A 21,684-nucleotide genomic window follows, 5' to 3' on the forward strand; every position below is an offset into this window, starting at 1 on the left:
AGATTGCTTTTGCTATTTGGGGTCTTTTGTGTTTCCATACAAATTGTGAAATTTTTTTTTCTAGTTCTGTAAAAAATGCTAGTGGTAGTTTGATAGGGATTGCATTGAATCTGTAGATTGCTTTGGGTAGTAGAGTCATTTTCACAATGTTGATTCTTCCAATCCAAGAACATGGTATATTTCTCCACCTATTTGTATCATCTTTAATTTCTTTCATCAGTGTCTTATAGTTTTCTGCATACAAGTCTTTTGTCTCCTTAGGTAGGTTTATTCCTAGATATTTTATTCTTTTTGTTGCCGTGGTAAATGGGAGTGTTTTCTTAATTTCACTCTCAGATTTTTCATCATTAGTGTATAAGAATGCCAGAGATTTCTGTGCATTAATTTTGTATCCTGCTACTTTACCAAATTCATTGATTAGCTCTAGTGGTTTTCTGGTAGCATCCTTAGGATTCTCTATGTATAATATCATGTCATCTGCAAATAGTGACAGCTTTACTTCTTCTTTTCCTATTTGGATTCCTTTTATTTGTTTTTTTTTTTTTTCTCTGATTGCTGTGGCTAGAACTTCCAAAACTATGTTGAATAAGAGTGGTGAGAGTGGGCAACCTTGTCTTGTTCCTGATCTTAGTGGAAATGGTTTCAGTTCTTCACCATTGAGAACTTTGTTGGCTGTGGGTTTGTCATATATGGCCTTTATTATGTTGAGGAAAGTTCCCTCTATGCCTACTTTCTGCAGGGTTTTTATCATAAATGGGTGTTGAATTTTGTCAAAAGCTTTCTCTGCATCTATTGAGATGATCATATGGTTTTTCTCCTTCAGTTTGTTGCTATGGTGTATCACGTTGTTTGATTTGTGTATATTGAAGAATCCTTGCATTCCCAGAATACACCTCACTTGATCATGGTGTATGATCCTTTTAATGTGCTGTTGGATTCTGTTTGCTAGTATTTTGTTGAGGATTTTTGCATCTATGTTCATCAGTGATATTGGCCTGTAGTTTTCTTTCTTTGTGACGTCTTTGTCTGGTTTTGGTATCAGGGTGATGGTGGCCTCATAGAATGAGTTTGGGAGTGTTCCTCCCTCTGCTATCTTTTGGAAGAGTTTGAGAAGGATAGGTGTTAGCTCTTCTCTAAATGTTTGATAGAATTCGCCTGTGAAGCCGTCTGGTCCTGGGCTTTTGTTTGTTGGAAGATTTTTAATCACAGTTTCAATTTCAGTGCTTGTGATTGGTCTGTTCATATTTTCTATTTCTTCCTGGTTCAGTCTCGGCAGCTTGTGCATTTCTAAGAATTTGTCCATTTCTTCCAGGTTGTCCATTTTATTGGCATACAGTTGCTTGTAGTAATCTCTCATAATCTTTTGTATTTCTGCAGTGTCAGTTGTTACATCTCCTTTTTCATTTCTAATTGTATTGATTTGAGTCTTCTCCCTTTTATTCTTGATGAGTCTGGCTAATGGTTTATCAATTTTATTTATCTTCTCAAAGAACCAGCTTTTAGTTTTATTGATCTTTGCTATTGTTTTCTTCATTTCTTTTTCATTTATTTCTGATCTGATCTTTATGTTTTCTTTCCTTCTGCTAAATTTGGGGTTCTTTTCTTCTTTCTCTAATTGCTTTAGGTGCAAAGTTAGGTTGTTTATTCGAGATGTTTCCTGTTTCTTAAGGTAGGATTGTATTGCTATAAACTTCCCTCTTAGAACTGCTTTTGCTGTATCCCATAGGTTTTGGGTCGTCGTGTCTCCATTGTCATTTGTTTCTAAGTATTTTTTGATTTCCTCTTTGATTTCTTCAGTGATCACTTCGTTATTAAGTAGTGTATTGTTTAGCCTCCATGTGTTTGTATTTTTTACAGATCTTTTCCTGTAATTGATATCTAGTCTCATAGCGTTGTGGTCGGAGAAGATACTTAATACGATTTCAGTTTTCGAGGTTTACTTTTTATCTCCATAGTATTTCTTCTAAATTCTTTCTGCCTGTTTCTCCCCTCCTAGACCAGTGAGAGTGGACAATAGGTTAAGAAGATTTTCTTTAGCTCTAAGATTTTTCTGAACTTTTCGGAGGCAACTATTATCTGTCAAACATGTTATGTACTGTGGGTCCAGGGGAGAGACTATTTTTGTCTTCTGATGAGTACATTGTCTAGCTTCCCATGCAAAGGAGCAGAGGCTGAGTAGAGGTAGGAGTAGAACATTTCAGAAACAGGGACCAACTTATACTAATATATAGAAATAAGAAACAAGATGGAAAGTGGTAGTTAGATATAGTTGCAATGTAGAGTGCAATTGTAGGAGTGATGAAAGATGAAGTTAGAAAGGTAGGTAGAGATCGGGTCACAGAGGATGTTTTATATTCTTCCTGATCAGACTTAACTCTGAGGGGCTAATTCTCAATCTAAATCTAACTGGGATTTATATGAGTGGGAAATCAACTTTTCTCCCATATAAGGTAGATAGTCCTGTGCATCTTCAGTGTTCATCTCCTACTTTGTGGTCCAGGATGGCCGCTTCAATCACTGTGTCAACATTTCAAGCAGCAGAAAGGAGGAAAGGGCAGTGGATCAAAAACTCCTCCCCTAGAGATATTTTCTGGAAGTTGAACACGCCACTTATCTTCCATTGGCTACGTGTCCACTGTGTGTCACATCTACTAGTCACACAAGAATCTGGGAAATGTATACTTTTGGAAGAGGGTGGCTATGTGCTCAGTTAACATTGAAGTATTCTTTCACTGGGAGGAAGGGGAGTTTGTTAGGGGACAATTCACAGGCTTGTTTAAAAGTTTGGAATTTACCTAGACAGTGAGGAGGGGACACTGAAGAGGTTTAGGCCAAGGAATCTTTCACTTTAGAAAAATGTCACATGGCTGTGACCTGAAGGATAAAGTGATGTGAGATTAGAGGTGGTCTGAGCAGTCAGACAACCATGAGAAGCACCTAAGTATGAGAAATATAATTTGTTATGGCTGTCAGTAAGGGGCTGGAGAGAGAGCATCAGTGCTAGTGACATTAACAGACTGCATTGATGTTTGTGTTTTTATCTGTAGGGTTGTACACTTGATTTATAATTATTTATAGAAGTACATTCACCATAAACCTAGGCGTAAGTCAAATAGATGGTGATCAGTGCTCTTGACTACAGATGCCCCTTCCTACTTTTTTTTTTGCCCCTATTTCTAGATACCTTTGTTTCTCTAAGGATGTGTGTTGTGATTTTTTTAAATGACACATACACATGGCGAAAACTTAAATACAAAGATATATAAAAAAATATATCTTTCTTTACGTTCCAAGTATATTTTTCTTTACATTCCAAAATTCCAGAGCATTAGCAGTCCTACTGTCTCAACACATATGGTTTATCCTTGTATAAAACCTTCATACACACACACACCTTATTTTTTTTCAAAAGTGTATTATTTTCAGAGGATTTCCAACATAAGCCCTTTGGCTTATGGAGTTTATCTAGGTATGCAAACTCAGCATAGCAAAGGTTATTGGGAAGTAGGTTTAAATATGTAATCTGTTCAGTGTCCATATGCTCAAGAGTGAGCACATAAATATTCTGTGTCTAAATCTAGTCTCAGTGATCTCTACTCCCCCCAGGATTCTATAATATTAGCACCACTGAAAATTGAATGTGATTCTATTATGTATATATGTGCATATTTACATTATTATTTTCACTATACATACAACATGGACTTTCAAAGCAAGCTAATTACTTCATCTAGTGCTTAATCAAATAGTAAATCTTTTCCAAGGCTGGAGGAAAAATGTGTTCGAATTATAAAACTTACTGTGTTAGGATTATGGAAAAAGGATACATTAATCTCCAACTTAGAATCTTCCTAAGGGATTTTCATTGTAAGCTTGATCCCACCATATGCACTGTTGTATTTTTGGTGTTTAAAAATATATCTTCTTAATCTTTCTTAGTCAGCCATAGCAGTACATGCAGACCTTTCTACATCAGTTTTTTCAGAGCTGCACTGTGTATACTTCAGTTCCCCATTGATGGACATTTCTTTTTTTTTTTTTTTTTTTTGTATTTTTGTTTTGCTTTGTTTCTTTTAGTTTGTGAGAATTCGTTTTTGTTCCTTTTCTTATTTCTTACAAGCAGTGCTTTTACAAATGATACTTAAATTAGCATGCTTATATACATGATGAGAGTATATCTATAGTTACACATATATACGTATATAACAAATAGTAGTTTAGTGAACGTATATGTATAAATACATGCATACACAGATAGAATGAATTCCTAGAGGTAGAACTGAGACCAAATGGTATGTTTATTTTTCATTTTAATTCATTTAAAATTACCCTCCAAAACTGTTATGCCACGTGTTTCCACACAAAGATTTCATAGGCCCCAGGCTGGTAACATAAATGTAAGGTTCAGCTGCTTGTGCTGAGACCAAGCAGCCTCTTTGTATTCTCTTTTCAAACATTGGCTGCCAAACTATCTAAATAAAATACCCCCTTTGGGAGATCAGCTCGGTGCTTTGTGACCACCTAGAGGGGTGGGATAGGGAGGGTGGGAGGGAGGGAGACTCAAGAGGGAAGCGATATGAGAACATGTGTATATGTATAACTGATTCACTTTGTTATAAAGCAGAAACTAACACGCCATTGTAAAGCGATTATACTCCAATAAAGATGTTAAAAAAAAAAGACAAAGAAGTTCAGGAGATTGGTTGCACAACAATATGAATATATTTAACAGTACTGAGATGTACATTTAAAAATGGTTAAGACAGTAAATTTTATGTGTATGTTACCACAATAAAAATTTAAAAAAATAAAATAAAATACCCCCTTTGGGTTACATGCTTGCCAAGATAATTATTATAAACGTTTTCACTTTTGCTATTCTGATTGGAAAATGGTATTTTAGTGATAAGGTTGAGTGGTATTTTTTATTTATAAGAAATATGCCTTTCCTTATTTGTGAGCTCTTCCATTTCCTTTGTGAGTTATGACAGTGAACATGATAAGGGAATAGGTATTGAAGATCCAATGCTAGAAAAAAAGAAAAGCATTGGGATAAAAAGACCAAGATGGCTCTAATGAGCCATCAATGGAGCCTGAGTGTAGATAAAAAGCTGGTAGAACAGAAAATTTCAGAAACTTTATAAGGCAAAAGAGATATGCTTCTCACTGTTCACATCTCCCCTAATTTTCCACTGAGAGCACTCCAGCCTTCCCCCATAACTTTACTCATTTATTGTTTCTGTTAACTCTGGCCTCTGGTAATGATGATTACTTAATAATGTGGTACTTAATAACATAAATGCTCAGTTTCTGTTGGTGATTGTGTATATTGGCTTGTTGACATTGTCTATCAAATTTACTTGTACAAATAATCAAAGGGATAGACATATATAATGTTGACAGGCATTTTCAATGGATAGGTTTTCTTCAATTCAATAACTGACTTTTTACAAAAGAGATTTTTATGGTACTTAATAGTTTAGTGTGTAAAGGAAAGAATAGAAGGAGATGAAGCTATTTGTTCCAGATATACCTAGAAGCTTTTGTATAAATAAATTTAGAAAAGGAGAGGAAAGAGCAGGAGAAGTGGTAGATTAGTAATAATTGAGGAACCAATTTAGTATTTATTTTTTCCTCTAACATTTCTTTATTTAATTTATGATCTACAAACTCAGGAATATGGTGTGTTGGATTGTGTATTAAAATCCTCTAGTGTTGAAGAACATAATACAATAAAACCATGCATTACACGTCCCATGATAATGCAAATTTGCATGATAGTGATTGAAGATTGGTTTTCATTCTCAACCCAGCCCACATTTTTAAAGGAAGGTGGTCTAATGAGGAGGCTGGATACAGAGAGAAGAGTGAGACCCCTTCTGGAGGAGCCAGGCAAATTGAGGAACATTCTCATATTCTTGGTATTCATCCTGCCCAGCACTCTCCATAGGGGAGATGAGGCAGATGACAGCTAATCAGGAGATGCCTGAATTACTGTCACTATACAGGAAATCCCAAATAATCTTGGAACTAAGTATTTTTCCCTCTTTTACATTTAAGACAGGGTAGTGGTGCCAAATTCCAGCTTGAGATTGATAGATTTGGAACACACAGCCAGACCCATAGAATTACAAACCCTCTACTTGTTTAGACTTGTCTGGTTCTTTTTATTATCCTTGTAATATCATCACCACCTTTTACATGAGTGATTCTCTTGGACCCTACTTACCACATTATGACAGAGTTTTGTTGTACTTTAATTTCTGCTGACTGAAAATCTATAATTATGCTCTCATTGGGCATCATGGAGGAAGAAGTCAACTGAGTAGTTCAACTGTGTGGCTGACTTAAAGTTGTATATTTGCTTGTCTTTGGCTCAGTTGTCTGTTCACCTCTTATGACACCTCTTTTCTTAATAGATGAGAGGTTGAAGGGTGGTTGGTACTATTATGTGGAAAATAATTTTTTTTTCTTAATCTCTTGTCACATTAAACTCCAAAGAAAATAGAAAGTTTTTCTCATGGTAGTAGTTACTCTCTGAAAAAAAAAGTTTAATTACTTATCAGACATATCAAAATAGGGAAAATAGCTGTGAATATAAATGTCAACATCTAAAATTCAGTGTAATTGTAACTACAATATACTCTAAAAGGGGCATATTTAAGCTGACATTTATATACAACTTGCCAAAGTAGCTTTTTACCAATTTTTCACATAGCCACTTATGTAATATTTTTGTCTGTTAAAACAAGTGTAAGCAATTTAAATAGTCCCTCAATTGTGATGCCTTCCTTGCACCTCAATCTGAACAAGTGTGTACTCTGTAGATACCTTGATTACTTACAAGAAAAAGGGACTTTATATCATACATATGAAATATTTTGTGCTTAATGTTTCAGTATTAATCTGTTTGGAAATGTATTCCATTCAATCTACATATATTATGAGATTACCATATGTCTATGAAGAAAACAGATCCAAATGCTTTCAGTAGAAATACTTGAGGTTAATAATAAAAGACCTTACTATTTTTATTTCCCAGGGCTTTAGCATGAGAAATGTCTTCATTTACCTTAGTATAGTGAAATGTTTTTTTAACAGAAAAGCCTACATTGTTTGAATGAAGGTTGCACATCATGCTATTTTATATATATATATATATACACACACACACACACACACACACACACACGTATATATATATATGGAAATATCCCTATAACAAATTTCTGTATTCGTTTGTATTTGCTAAGTGCCTAGTATGGTTGACTTACTATATTGCTTATAGTGCTATAAAGGTAAATTGGAAATGGCCCATATATTGGACCTCTATATATTTTGGTGTTTGAGGGGAACAAATAATTAGCACTCCTCTTGACAACCCCGTTTCTAAACCAACTGAGAAATTAAACTTCACCATAATCAGATTGAAGGGAAAATATGACCTACATTACTGATAAAAGGCAGCTTGCAGAATGACACTGTGCAGTGTGTGTGGAGTCATTTCACAGGGCTATGAGAGCCCCGCTGGTCACACGCCTTCCCTGCTCAGTGACATTGTGTCAGTAGCTTGAAATCAGTCTTGTTGGGAGTACTTACACCACTGAAATTGGTAAATAACACAAATCAAGGGCTTCCCCCCCAGAGAGCTGCTTGTTAAACATTTAATGGTGTACTACTGTCTGAAGGCATGGATTTATCCAAATATGGCATCCTAGGATTGCTGATTTAGCCCCACACAGTGGAGGCTGGAAGATACCTTCGTTGCACCTAGAGTGGAACATGAATGAACTCTGGAGATAACTCACCCATGAGAAGAAGGGAAAAGAAGGACTTAACTATACATGAGTGCTTCATTACTAAACGCATCCTGATGTAATGAAGCTAGCCTAAGGACAGTGTAAATACATTCATCCTTGAAGGCAAAACAAGAATTTTATAATAAACTTATGAACTTTCTGTCACCTGGTCCCCAAGTATATATTGGCTTGGCCAAAAATTTCATTGAGGTTTTTCGGTAAGATGTTGCAGAAAAACGCGAACGAACTTTTTGGCCGGCCCAATGTATTAGTTATTTTTAAATTTGAGATCATATTTCTTAGGAACAATTTTTGTTGTTATCAACATATTTTAAGTCATCTGATATTAGTGGAAACATATTTTGTGACTAATTTCATTGAGAGACGTCACTGCAAAGGAAGCTTGCCATAGGGCTCTTCCTGTTTTCTTAATGGAGAATCTGCATTTTGATAACATCACAGGCAATATAATTAAAATGTTCAAAACTTCTGCATGGTAAAGCAAGGTAATACATTTTGTAGGCTTTGCAGTTTTAAATATTTTTAATTATTAACATTTTAAGCATATAGAAAAGTACAGAAAATAAAATAATAAGCACATGGTACCAATGATTCAGATTTATTCTTGTTTGTCACATTTGCCTAGGAACTTTCTTTTCCTGTTTAAACCACACAGATGCAGCAAAACTTCTGAGTCCTTTGCTTCCAATCCGATCTCCTCCTTCCCCTTGAAGTTGTTGCTCATCCTCCCTATGCATGCTTTTGAACTTTTACTACATAGGTACTCATGACAATACGTAGTCTAAATGTGTGTTTTTAGAATTTGCATAAATGGTATAATTTATGAATTTATTTTAAATTATAATTTTAGTGTTTAATGACTATGAAATATAAAAGGCAAAATTGGACTTGAAATCCTTTTCCATGTTTGATATGACCCCATGCTGTCAAGTATAGAGTCAAGTAATTTTTTGTTTTTTTATTCGTGTGTTTGTTTTTATTTTATTTTTTTTAAGATTTAATTTTATTTATTTTTGGCTGCGTTTGGCCCGTTGCTGCACGTGGGCTTTCTCTAGTTACGGCAAGTGGGAGCTACTCTTTGTTGTGGTGCATGGGCTTCTCCTTGCGGTGGCTTCTCTTGTTGCAGAGCATGGGCTCTAGGTGTGTGGGCTTCAGTAGTTGTGGCACACAGGCTCAGTAGTTGTGGCGCACGGGCTTAGTTGCTCCGTGGCATGTGGGATCTTCCCGGACTAGGGCTCGAACCCGTGTCCCCTGCATTGGCAGGAGGATTCTCATCCACTGCGCTACCAGGGAAGTCCCTGTGTATTTGTTTTTAATGATGTATTCAAGAGATCTTGTATTCTGTGTGTTCTTATATGCTTGAGAATTTCTGTCAGTTGTCTCTATATTAAAGGACAATTGTTTAAATGTTCTGGTAATGTACTTTGCCCTTCAAAGTATGTGGACCTGGCCGTGGAATATTGATCTAATCCTCTCATCACAGCCTTCCCTGCCATCTTTTGGAATGGTGAAGTTTGGTGTTTGGTATCTTTCGCGGGTACTTGAGGTTTGAGATTGTTAGATCTGTTGTCTTTATACTTGCATAGCAACTTGGCTGGGAATGACATTCTTGGCTCACACTTTCTTTCCCTCAGAACTTTGTACACATTGCTGTTCCCTCCTCTGTAATTTGATGTTGCACTGGGAAAGTCTGATACCAGCTTGATTTTTCTTCCTTGATTTTAACTTGCAACTTCTGCTTGGATGTCTATCCTTGAAGTGCTGGATATTTCTTAGTGGCAGTTGTTCACCAACAGATTTTACTGGAGCACATTGCACAGTTTAACAGCCAAATTCAATAATTTCTTCCCTTCAGAGAAATTAAGCCTTTTGAGTGTGTTATTCTTTCTGTTCCATTATGATGAAGTTTATTTACTGGGAAAACCAATGTTCTCTATGCTGTATATCAACTTCGTATTTCCTCCACAACTATTATTTTCTATGTCTGCAATCAACACTGCCTTTAGATCTAAGCAAGAGAGACCCTTGCCAGGAACACTGGGCGTTAGAGTGCCCCACCGCCACCCTCTCTAGTTGCTGTGGGAGACCAGGCAGCCATGTCCAATCAGAGTCTGTATTTTCTGTGTACAACATCCTCCAGTACCCTAGATACTGGAATTCCTCTACTATTGGCTCCAAACACATTTCAAGGATGTGTAGTAGCTTCCTGTCATGAGCTTTCTGAGTGTAGACCAAACCACTGGTATATTTATCTTTAGACTTATTTATCTTTAGATTTATTGATCAAAGGTTGACTATTTGTAGAGGCTGTGAACAGAGCTTGGATGTGTGGGCTGGGGTATCTACACATATGTATTTGAGGTGCCTCATGGTGTAAGGAAGACTAGGGTGAGAAAAGGAGGGTGATGGGCCAAGGGCAGGGCTCGGGGGCTGGAACTTGTCCATCTTCACTGCCACTCTCTGACGTGGAATGCTGAGGAGTTGTCCAAAAATTCTGTAAATGTTTTTAAATAGTTTATTAGCTTGAAATTGCCATTATTTAGTTTCAATGTATGGTATTTTCCTCTTACCTCAGACCCTGAAAATATTTCAAACAGGCCTGTCTGAAATCTCCATATTTTCCTTTCTGCAGTCACAATGAATATGTCAAGCTTTCCCTCTCTGTAAATAATTGCACTGCAATCCTGTCTGTTTTCTAGCTTGCTGTCTGCATTTTGTGAGTTTGGTAATGGTCGTGTTTTAAAACTCAGGTGTTTCTTTGGGTCTTCAATTCCTCTTCTATTTTATTCTTTTGTTGTTGTTTGTTTGTTTGTTTTATTTGACTGTTTCTATAGCACAAAAAGCACTCAGGGCAAATTTTCTTCTATTTCTTCCAAAATGAGTCTGTCTTTAGCATAATGTGCTCCTTTGCTTCTTTTCTTTTCTTTTCTTGCCACAATAGTGTTTACAGAGTCACCATGCCAGTTCCTTTTGTCTTGCTTAACTTGAACAGCTCTTCTTCGAACTTCCATTGGGCCTCTAGTAGTGTAGATGACTTGTCCTAACCATGTCCCTAGAATGTCTAAGTATGACTTATCCTCCCAGGCAAGCCCCAGTGTGATGGCAAACTTATTTCATGTTCTCCCTTTGTAGAATAGGTAAATGTTGTGTTCTAATTCATTCTACTACTGCATTTAGGGGTTTTCCATTGGCCCTTTTTGTGTCATATTATTCCTACAGTTCATCCCCTTGCTCACTTTTAATTGTTTCACTGTTCTCTCTTCTGCAGGCCTACCCAAAGTCCACATCTTTTTTTCATATTTGACACTATTTGTGAAAACTGGAAGACTTTTGTTATTTCATTGGTACCATCCTGAGGCACTAAGACCAGTTTAAAGATCTGTACTGAATCAAGTTAAAACTACATCTCTTTTTCTTTTGGTGATCGTATTTCAGACAGTGAGTTGTGCCTCTTTAGTTTTTTGGTTTCTGCGATTAAGTGTTTTTGCTATTTTAAAATTTTATTTGTTACTGAGGGGGAGATTCTACTTTACTAAACTTTTTACTATGACCTCACTTTCTGTAAGTAAAAGTGATGCATGCATGCTGCTGAAAAGGTTGAAAACATTAGGCAGAGTACAAAAAGTAAAAAAATAAGGAGTCATTTTGTTTTCATTTTTATTCAGTGCACACCTCCTACCATTGTTTGCTGTTATTACCCAGGAACTTTTCCTTTGTCATTGTTTCCTAGAGATTCTATTTCTTATCATGCTGTCTCAAGGAAGTAGGTTTTGTTCTTTAACTAGCTCATGCCAAAACACTTGAAGTTAAGAAAAATGAGCCTAGAAAGGAAAGCATTAATTAGAAAATCATTTATTATGACTTTTCAATGTTAAAACTTCACTTTTCTCCTACCTAAAAAATTCTTGTCTCTCTGATATACACATTAACATCCCTGTAGAGTACTCCCCTTATATTTTGGAGAATTGGATTATTACTCTGTTGCTTTTGACAGTTGAATCTAAATGAACTATCTGCATATTGGCACTATTTGCTGAGCAGTTCTTTGAAACCGCTTGTAATAAAAAGCCCTTCAGTAACACGCTATGATACCCTCATGTTGCAACCTATTCTGAGGTGGACTGAAATTAAATTTTGTTTACTAATAATAAGCATTGAAGTTGGGGACTTGATTTACTTTTTAAAAACTAACTCTAATCAGTGGTATATCTGTTAAAATAGTAAATGTATCAAGAACTAGGCAAATCCTCCTCTGCCGTAAGATCCTCATGGCACAGGCCTGGGAAGAATGACTCTACGTGCACATCTTTCTACACATAATGGGGCAATGAAAAGGCTGAGAGAAAATGTTTTAAGAGTTAAAATGACCCTGCAGCAAGTAAGATGCCCTAATTTATTGCTTAAGACTAATACAAGTATTTTAATTTTGAAAACGGTTTGTCCAAATTTTTTTTCAAAGGTGCAGAAAGAGACTAATTCTATGTTGGACTCATGTAATGGCATAGAGTCTGTTATGCCAGGGATCTCAAGATGGTGAGATGTGAGCTGAATAACACCTGTGTACAGATTCGGTTTGACCTGCGTGATCTATTTTGTGTGTGAGTTTGAAAAATCTGTAAATTTCACATAAAAATCAGTCTTTCTCTCCTCTCTTGAAATCTTTTGAAAGGGGCAAGACGGTGCCCTCTTTGTGTTACCTTTAGACAATCATGTCTTCTACTGTCCACCGTTAAGTCCCTTCTTTATTGCCGTGTATTCACATACTTTCCCCAGTTAGATTTGACGACTCTGTTTCTGTGGTAATCTGAAAATGCTGTATTACTTTATAAACATTCCTCATATAGTTATATGTAAATGGTTAACACTAGCCTTCTGGAAAAAAGTCTAAATGGCTAGTAGATATTATAAATTACCCAGGATTATTTAGTCATCATCCTCTAATTCTTGGATTATACATGTGAGAATCATGTGTTATAAATCTATATGCATAATTCTCCACAAATTAAATTTTGAAATTTCAGCACATTTTGTTCACACTATCTCATAATTTTGTATTATATGGCATATTTTTAAAAATTCTTTCTTAATGATGTTAAATAGCACAATTTTTCCACCCTTTCATTAAATTAGACCTCAGTAAGAAAGAAAGTGTCATTTTGAAAGAAGAAACACTATTCCTGGGTTTTATATTAACAATGTAATATGCTAGTTATTTTTAAAATAACAATAGAGAATTTGGCCAAGTACAATAGAATTAGATACAATTGTAGCCACTAGAGGGCTTTGATTTTTTTTCTTTTTTTTTTTTACCAGTGCAAGCATAATTGTGAAGATAAACAGTGAAGTTTATATGTCAACCAAAGATTAACTGGTTAGTGCCAAAGTTTTAAATGTGGTTATAATATATAAAGTATGCAAGAATCTTATCCAGACTATACATAAAATATATAATTTTTGACATTGTATATCTGTGAAGCACTGTTTCATAATTTAATAAGTGAAAATTAGTCAATAGTACAAACTCACAGATGGGATAAGTTTTCATATGTTCATTGCCTTAACATTTTAAAAGTGTTAGAAAAATATTCTACATTTTGCTTCCTTTAATACCATATATAGAACATGTGTATCTATAGTACCTTTGCATATCTTTTTGTTAGAACTAAACAGTAGGACTAGCTTTTGTTATGCATACTCCATTCTTATTAAAAAAAATTCATGCTGAAGTCTTTCAGAGGCTTTTTAACAAAGTGACAGCTGTGAAAGATCAATTTTCAAGTACTAGCAGATTTAAATGGCTGTTGGCTCTCTGTGGTGAAGATTTTCGTTGTTTTTCAAATTATGTGTAAATTATCTTTTATAAAATATCTCTGGAACCCTATGACAATGAAGACAGATGCTTGAGAAGCCTATTTAAAAAGAATTCCAAATTTTAAGCCTCCCCTCTCTCTTTCATCTCATATATTCTGGCTCATTAAATCAGTCATGAAGGTCTTATATTTTAAAATGCAACTCCCTTTACGCCATTAAAAATGGAGTAGAACTCAGGCACAGGGGGGAATATTACAATGCTTGCATACCTTTTTTAAACCAAGAATAATGTCCCACATGCAGTTGCAATAAGCACACTTCCACCATAATTGAGTTAGACTAGGTATTTTCAAGTTAGGAAAGATATTCCAAAGATGGTCTTTAGAGATTTTCAAATGTTTCCACTAATGCAAAAATAATGTAATGTAACCTTATCATTTGCATCATTTTCCATAATTTTCCCTATGTTTGCTTATGACAAGAATAATCTTTTTTAATGACTTGGTTTATGGCGATGTCTTTCCACTCCCTCAAGTCTCTATAAAATCATAGGTGCTCACATCACTTTTCTGTTTGAACTTTGCTTATTACTTTCAGGTAAAGGCCAGACTTTTGGTATTTAGCATGGTATTGAAGACCCTTCAGTGTTATAGCACTTCCTCACCTGCATCTCTTTTTCTTTCTGTCTTTACACTTTCTTCTTTTCCTAGCTTGCCCCTTCATCTATTAAACATCCCCTCAGATGTGCATGCATACACACACACACACACACACACACACACACACAGCACACATACACAAACCATACCCCTTTCAGTCTGCCACATTGGATGGCTTTCTGCTGGAAATCTCAATTGATCTTTCAAACCTCCTTTCCTTTCCTTTGAATTTTATTGTGCCTGGAATTATCTTCTAGCTTTATCTACCTGATTCTTCCAAAGTCCATTTTAAATTCTTTCTATTTCTGATGTTATTCCTCCCTCCCTGGCAGAATTAATTGTTCTTTCCTCTCTCCTCTCAAAACATTTTATATATAGTCATACTCTAGCACGTATCACAGATACTACAGACAATTACTCTCTCTCTCCTCTTTTTTTTCTTTTTTTAATTAACAATGTGGGGAACTAATACCAGGAAGGAACACCCAGTTTCACCATCACACAACTAATGAGAGCCCAAATTATAATTACGTCCAAACGCCATACCTTCATATTCAGTTGTGTTATCAATATCAGCATTTCCAGTAATATTATTTTGAAGGTTTGATAAATGCTATTATTTCTATAATTATATGTTTGAGATATCAAGAAAGGAGTAATAGAGTTTTTCTGATGTTTTTGACAAGTAATTTAATGTTCACATAGATTCTAAGATAATTTAGACAAATAATAATCTAATTTACTAAATTCCTCTTCCTTTACGTTATATAATAAACATTTAACTCACTATCTGAGAAAAAGTAAAAACATATGTCAAAATGTCATTTTAATGTTTAAATATTTAAATATTTCATTAGTGATATTGATAAATGAAATGCTTTAGTAATCTTGCAATTGTATTTTAATATATCATTTCAGTGTCTTCCCTCTAACAGAAAATATCTTGTATTTTTAAGTTATGTGTATATATATATATACACACACACACACACAGATTAGAAATCTCATGAACATAGTTTATTTACAACCGAAATTCATCACCTCGAAAGTTCACAAACAGGCACCAAACCATAAACAATAGGGACCTAATGTCAAAATATTTTGTTATAGTATTTTTCCTTTTATTTATTTATGCTTATGATGTATTTATTTAATATATATTTCTGTTTCAGATGTAATGGAACAGGATACCCTGCCCTCTGGGCGCTTACATTTTTACCAAGGAGTCTGACATTAAAGAGCTAATTACATGATCAGTCACCAGTGCGGTTCATGCTGTGAAGCACAGGTGCAGGAGCTCTAGGGCTGTGTTGCAGGACTTCAGGGCAATCTGGAAGCTTTCCTTGAAGAGGAGAAATGTGGGTTAATTTTTGAAGAATAGGTAAATGTGTGTGTGTGTGTGTGTGTGTGTGTGTGTGTGTGTTTTGTGGGAACAGTGAGGAGTAACCAGGACTAGGTAGAGGATGACTTATACAAAGACCCAGAGACGGGAGCTTAGCATCCTCTAAGCATGGGAAGAAATGAAAAAAACAGTGTGAGAGGAAGTGGCACAAGGGCAAGCTGATGTACAAAGCAGGACCTGGATCTTAGGAGGATTGTGATTTTATAAATATTTGGTCTTTATCTTAAGAGCAATAGGAAACCACTTAAGGTTTAATAATTTATGTTATACATACAGATTTAAGGAAAGCTCTGTCTGGCTGCAATGCAAAGACTGAATTAAATGGAAGAGAGAGTGGATTGGATAGAGAGGTTGTTCTTACAACCTTACTCATGATGCTTACAGAATAATTTTTATTGAGCTAGTTTACCATCAGTAGGGAAGGTAATACACAACCTGAGGTTTATTCATCTACACTTTTTAAAATGAAGAAAGATATTAGAGTTTGAGAGCTATAAGCTTGTGTTAAAGTTTACAGGTCCATTATTGTGAGTTACAGTCTCCTCCTGGACATTATTAACATAATGGAATCATTTTGATGTGTATACTCACAAATTGCAAGTGGATGAGTCTTTTAAATCTGTTAAGCTGCTTATAGCAATTGTGATGAGGGAGGTTTCCTTTTCCACACTTTACAGGAAGCCTTAGTATAAGTATGTTTCTTATGAAGACAGAAATTAAAGTTAGCAATGGCATTTCAACCACTATAATGTGTGAATAATGTTTGTTGCAGGGGAAAGAAAAGTCATAAGTACTCACTTCCTAAAACTGACATGCAAGTAAACGTGGGACTTACATGAAGTGATCATCACATGTAATATTGATACATTTTAACTCTATGGAGCTGAGCTGTGCAATAGCACTTTATCCCTTAGTACTCAATTGTCTTATGTTTATTTTATACAGTAAGCATTTGGGCATGTGACATTAGAAACTGTGTGTGAAAATTTGGGAGATTTCTACTTCCTCCAAGAGTACCTCAAAAATGCTTACAGTTCAATGAGGAACTGATTTAAATGAAACCCAGGTACTTTTGTTTTATAAGTTAAAAAAATTGAACACCTCGATTTTGCAAATTGTAGAGTTACAAATTTTGGATCATTTAGTGCTGTAAATAACATAAACTGTTGATACTTGTATAACTTTCCAAGGTTGCCAAGGCCCATGAACCTTTTTGGACAAATCATATCTAGAATTTTATATTTAGACCTGGTCTTTCTAAATACTATTCATTCCATGGCTATAAAACAATTTAACTTAAAAAGAAATTACCTACTAAACCATGTATGTCCATCTTCATTCTCTATCAAAGCACTAACTATATGCATTTTTTTGGGTGGTGCCACAAATCCAAACCTTTTGGGAACCGATCTTCAAAAGTGCAACTGGTGTAGAAACTCCTAAACATGGCCTGCAGAGCTCCCCACAACCTGGCCTCTGTCTGCCTTTTCAGCCTTGTCTCTTATTCATGTGCTTTATGCTACTTTATCCTTTACCAACATATAAAAAATTATATTTCATACCTTTATGCCACTGCACATGCTATTCCTTCTGCCAAGAAATGCCTTTTCCTCCAAGTTTCATTTTATCATTCAAGACATCTCTCATTTTTCACCTGATTTGAAACTATCTCTGGCCAATGCTACCAACTGACCTGCTTGGAAAGAATAAATCACCCCTTTCTCTGCTCTCCTATACTTGTCAATCCTTTTACCACTACACATGGTACACTGTGTGGTAATTATTAGTTTGCATGGGGAAGGACTGTGCCTAGTTCATGTATTTTTTTCTTTGATTTTTGGGGGGAGTATAATTTCAACTATTATCAGGCAGGTATTTGCACATTCATCTCTATCTCCAAATCAAATTCTACATAAGGATGTATAAAATTCACCTTCTATATCATCTCCATCCTATGTCTAGGCCTATTCCCTGGCGATAACCCCTTTTAACATTTGCTTTTGTTTATCAGGTAGTCAGCTGTCTAAACAATGTGCTCAAACACTTTTTTTAAAACTGCAAACCATGTCATTTGACTCATCTTTATGGAAGATGAAGAATTAGTCTTTTTTGCTTTTGCCATATGTTGAGAAGAAAAATCAGTAACCAGCATCTTAATCGTAAAAGTAGAATGAAACACTGTTAATGAACTCATAAAGAAATAAATTTAAACCTATATTTCTAAACTTGAACCTTTCAAAAGAAAATTCAAGATTCAAATGGTTTCTCTTTTTACACACGTTATACTCATCACCCACAGTTCAATAGTTCACTTCTTTTCCCTATCCCTGACAACTTTCCAGTTATATGATCTATTGAATGTAATTCATTATTTTTTCTTGGAGACTTCTGATTTCCTGTTTTAGCTTAGAATAATTGCTTTGGGGACTCAAGTCAGTTGTCATTCTTAAATTCTTTTATTTGTTTTCATACTTCTGTGTTAATTACAATGTTTTTTGCTTCATGTGCCTTCCTCCTTTCTTGGATTCCATTTTATTGAGCTACAGAATATCCTTAACTTTTAAAGAACAGATGCAGGAGAAGTAAATTATCTTTGTCCTTAATATCTAAAAATATTTTAATTTTTCATTACAATAAATTGTTAAATTAGTCAGGTATAGAATTGGGGTTAAAATTATTTTGCCACAGAACTTTTGAAGTTACTGGTAAAATGACTTTCATCATCGATTCATACATAAGATGCTGTGATGATTATTTAATTTTCACTTCTTTCTGAGTTTTCTGTGTTTGTTTGGTAAATGATTGACTTTGTTTTCATACTGATTAGCACTCAGTTGACTCTTTTCCTCTGAAGCTCCATTTGTATTGTCAACTGTGGAATTTTCTCTTTATTTTTTTTTTTTGATTATTGGAATCCCACACTTTTATCTTTTTTCCCCATTTTTTTCTGGAACTTCTCAGTCAGTCATTGAAGCTCCAGGATTGATTTTCTTGCTTTCCCTGCCTTTAAATTTTTTCTTGTATTTTCCTTTTTATTTTATTATTTTTTAATTATTTTATTTATTTATTTTTGGCTGCGTTGGGTCTTCGTTGCTGCACATGGGCTTCCTCTAGTTGTGGCGAGTGCGGGCTACTCTTTGTTGTGGTACGTGGGCTACTCATTGTGGTGGCTTCTCTTGTTGTGGAACATGGGCTCTAGGTGGGTGGGCTTCAGTAGTTGTGGCACACAGACTCAGTAGTTGTGGCTCACAGGCTCAGTAGTTGTGGCACACAGGCTTAGTTGTTCCACGGCATGTGGGATCTTACCGGGCCAGGGCTTGAACCCATGTCCCCTGCATTGGCAGGAGAATTCTTAACCACTGAGCCACCAGGGAAGTCCCTATTTTCCTTCTTAAAGAAAATAATTTTGCTTTATGATTAGGAATACTTCTTAGATTTTTTTTCTTTTAGCTTTTCTTTAAAAATAATCTTTTTAAATTTAGCATTTATGTTTTATACTTCAAATATTTTTTTACTTGATGTCTGTTCTTTTATAACAGTGCGTTATTTTATAGCTGCAATACATTCTGAAACCTCTCCAAGTACATTAATTAGAATTACTACAAAGTTCTCTTACTTTACTAATAATGACAGCTTTGCCTTCAATATTGATCTGTTCATTCATCTTGGTCTTTCTATTTTGTGATGTTGTTTACCCTCAAATATCTCTTGATCTTCAGACATATTCATATTATAAAGATGTTTTAACAGCCTCTCCTACATATAGGGAAAAGGAGGACGCTGATTGAAAATTCTGAATGTGTCAGATGGGCATGAAGTACTTTAGAAGACCAGCTAGCTGCCCTTGCCCCATTTCTACTAGCTTCCCAATAGAAAAAAGTAATAATAATGAGGGAGGAGAGCTTTGTTTTGAGATCCTACCAACCACACTCAGTGCCTTCTTCTTATCCATAGATATGTTCAGATTCTTTACAGCAAGAATTTCAGTTAACCTTAAGGGTGTGAGCTCTTAGCATGTTGCCAGTCTTGTTGCACCATTTGACACAATTTTTTTCCATTGTGAAACATAGTCACTCAACAACTTCACACCCTAATTTTGCATTACTTCTCACTTCCACTCTCTCTCTATTCCACTTTCAAGTTTGGAATCCTTCTGGGACTCCATCAGTACTTTGACCACCTTTTTATTAATTCACCCATGTATTTATAAAAATCTCTGGTCATCTTATACCACACTCTGAGAAGATATTCTGAATTTATTACTGTATTTATTTCTTTACTCTCATTTAGATATGATTTGGGGAGGAAGGCACTAAATACACATGATCAGTCTCTATTAAACTGGAAGCCTTATTTTTTTAATCCTCAGTGTCTCATACAATAACAGATTAATAATATTTGCACAATAAATATTTGTCAAACTCAACTGAACACACGTAAAAATAAGAAAAATTACATTGTAATTTTAGCTTATTTTCTACTGATCAGGCTTGGCTATGAATTATGATTATTGTTTATTTTTAAATCTAGTTTACTTTCAGAGAACAGGGTATAAATTGCCACTTAAATGAATATTACAAAAGAAAGCAACAAAACACCTTCAAAACATATACTGTATTCTGTTTCAAAAAATGTTTCAAATAATTTTTCAGTAAGAATTTTTAAGCAAGTTTATAACCTTCATATTTATTTTCTAACAAGGATGATTAAAGGTATATCAGTGTGTTTGTGTGTGTGTGTGTGTGTGTGTGTGTGTGTTCTGTATGTGTGTTTTAGTCTCTATTTCAGAGGATGCTAATTGCCTTGGAATGTCCTTTCTCCCTTCTTATTTTGAGGAATAACCATAGCTTTTCACAGAGCACGTTGGACCCCAGATAAAAGCATACATTTCCCAGTCTCCTCAACTTAAGCAACTTACTATTGGCTGGTCCAAGTTTATAACCTTCATATTTATTTTCTAACAAGGATGATTAAAGGTATATCAGTGTGTTTGTGTGTGTGTGTGTGTGTGTGTGTGTGTGTGTGTGTTCTGTATGTGTGTTTTAGTCTCTATTTCAGAGGATGCTAATTGCCTTGGAATGTCCTTTCTCCCTTCTTATTTTGAGGAATAACCATAGCTTTTCACAGAGCACGTTGGACCCCAGATAAAAGCATACATTTCCCAGTCTCCTCAACTTAAGCAACTTACTATTGGCTGGTCAAACATAAGCAAATAAAATGTATTACTCCTGAAACATCTCTTTAAAAAGGAGTAGGTGTGCCTTCCCCACCGTTCTTCATCCTTCCCCTTGAAATACATATGCGAAGGCCGGCCCTCCAGCTATGAACTAGGACTTGAAAATGGACACCAAACCCTAGGGATAGCAGAACAGAAAGTTGGATAGAGCCTGGGTCTCTGGCAACTTCAAGATAGTGCCTTATTTATCCTGGATTACTTCCACTATCTATGTTATATACCCTATCAAATACACCAAGGACAAGGAGAATAAATAAATATTAGATAATACAACTCTATTATTATCGTGTCTGGGATATTGTGATTGGTCAGGTCTCTAAGAAACAATAATATTGTTAAGGAAGTGGCAGTTGCTGTAGAAATCCAAAGACAGCTTTGGGAACTCAAGGCAATTCTAGTCATTCCTTGGAAAGCAAGCATTTAGTGCTCACCACCTGAGCAACTCTTTCATATTGGTCACTGGACCTTTTCAAAAAAAAAAAGAATTTTTTTAAAATAAATAAATGTCAAAGTAGAATTAACCAAATTGTGGAATAGTTTAAATGTTTTTCACTTATTAAATTGTTTTTAGCACAAGTATAATTAAATATAGTTCTCCCATTCACAAAATAATTACAGGAGTTATTTATACATATTAATTCATACTTAGTATATCACTAGTACTGTGGTCTAGCAGTGGAATACAGAGTTGTATAGTACATAATGAACAACTTATGTCCTGTCAATAGATCAATCAGTTGATAGATAGATAAAATA

General features: G+C 35.1%; 1 protein-coding gene across 3 annotated transcripts in view; it reads left to right on the forward strand.

Annotated features, from left to right (window-relative positions):
• Positions 1-21,684, forward strand: part of PRR16 (proline rich 16) — a 180,794-nt gene that overhangs the window by 151,481 nt on the left and 7,629 nt on the right. The window contains exon 1 of one of the 3 annotated variants that reach the window (XM_007120891.2): positions 15,613-15,648. The exons of the other annotated variants lie outside the window; for them this stretch is intronic. The gene's annotated coding sequence lies outside the window, so the exon portion shown is untranslated. Of the gene's footprint in view, positions 1-15,612; positions 15,649-21,684 lie in introns of those variants that run through there. 3 annotated transcript variants of the gene reach the window in all.

Source organism: Physeter macrocephalus, chromosome 8 (assembly GCF_002837175.3).
Source record: "Physeter macrocephalus isolate SW-GA chromosome 8, ASM283717v5, whole genome shotgun sequence".
NCBI classification, from domain to species: Eukaryota; Metazoa; Chordata; class Mammalia; order Artiodactyla; family Physeteridae; genus Physeter; species Physeter macrocephalus.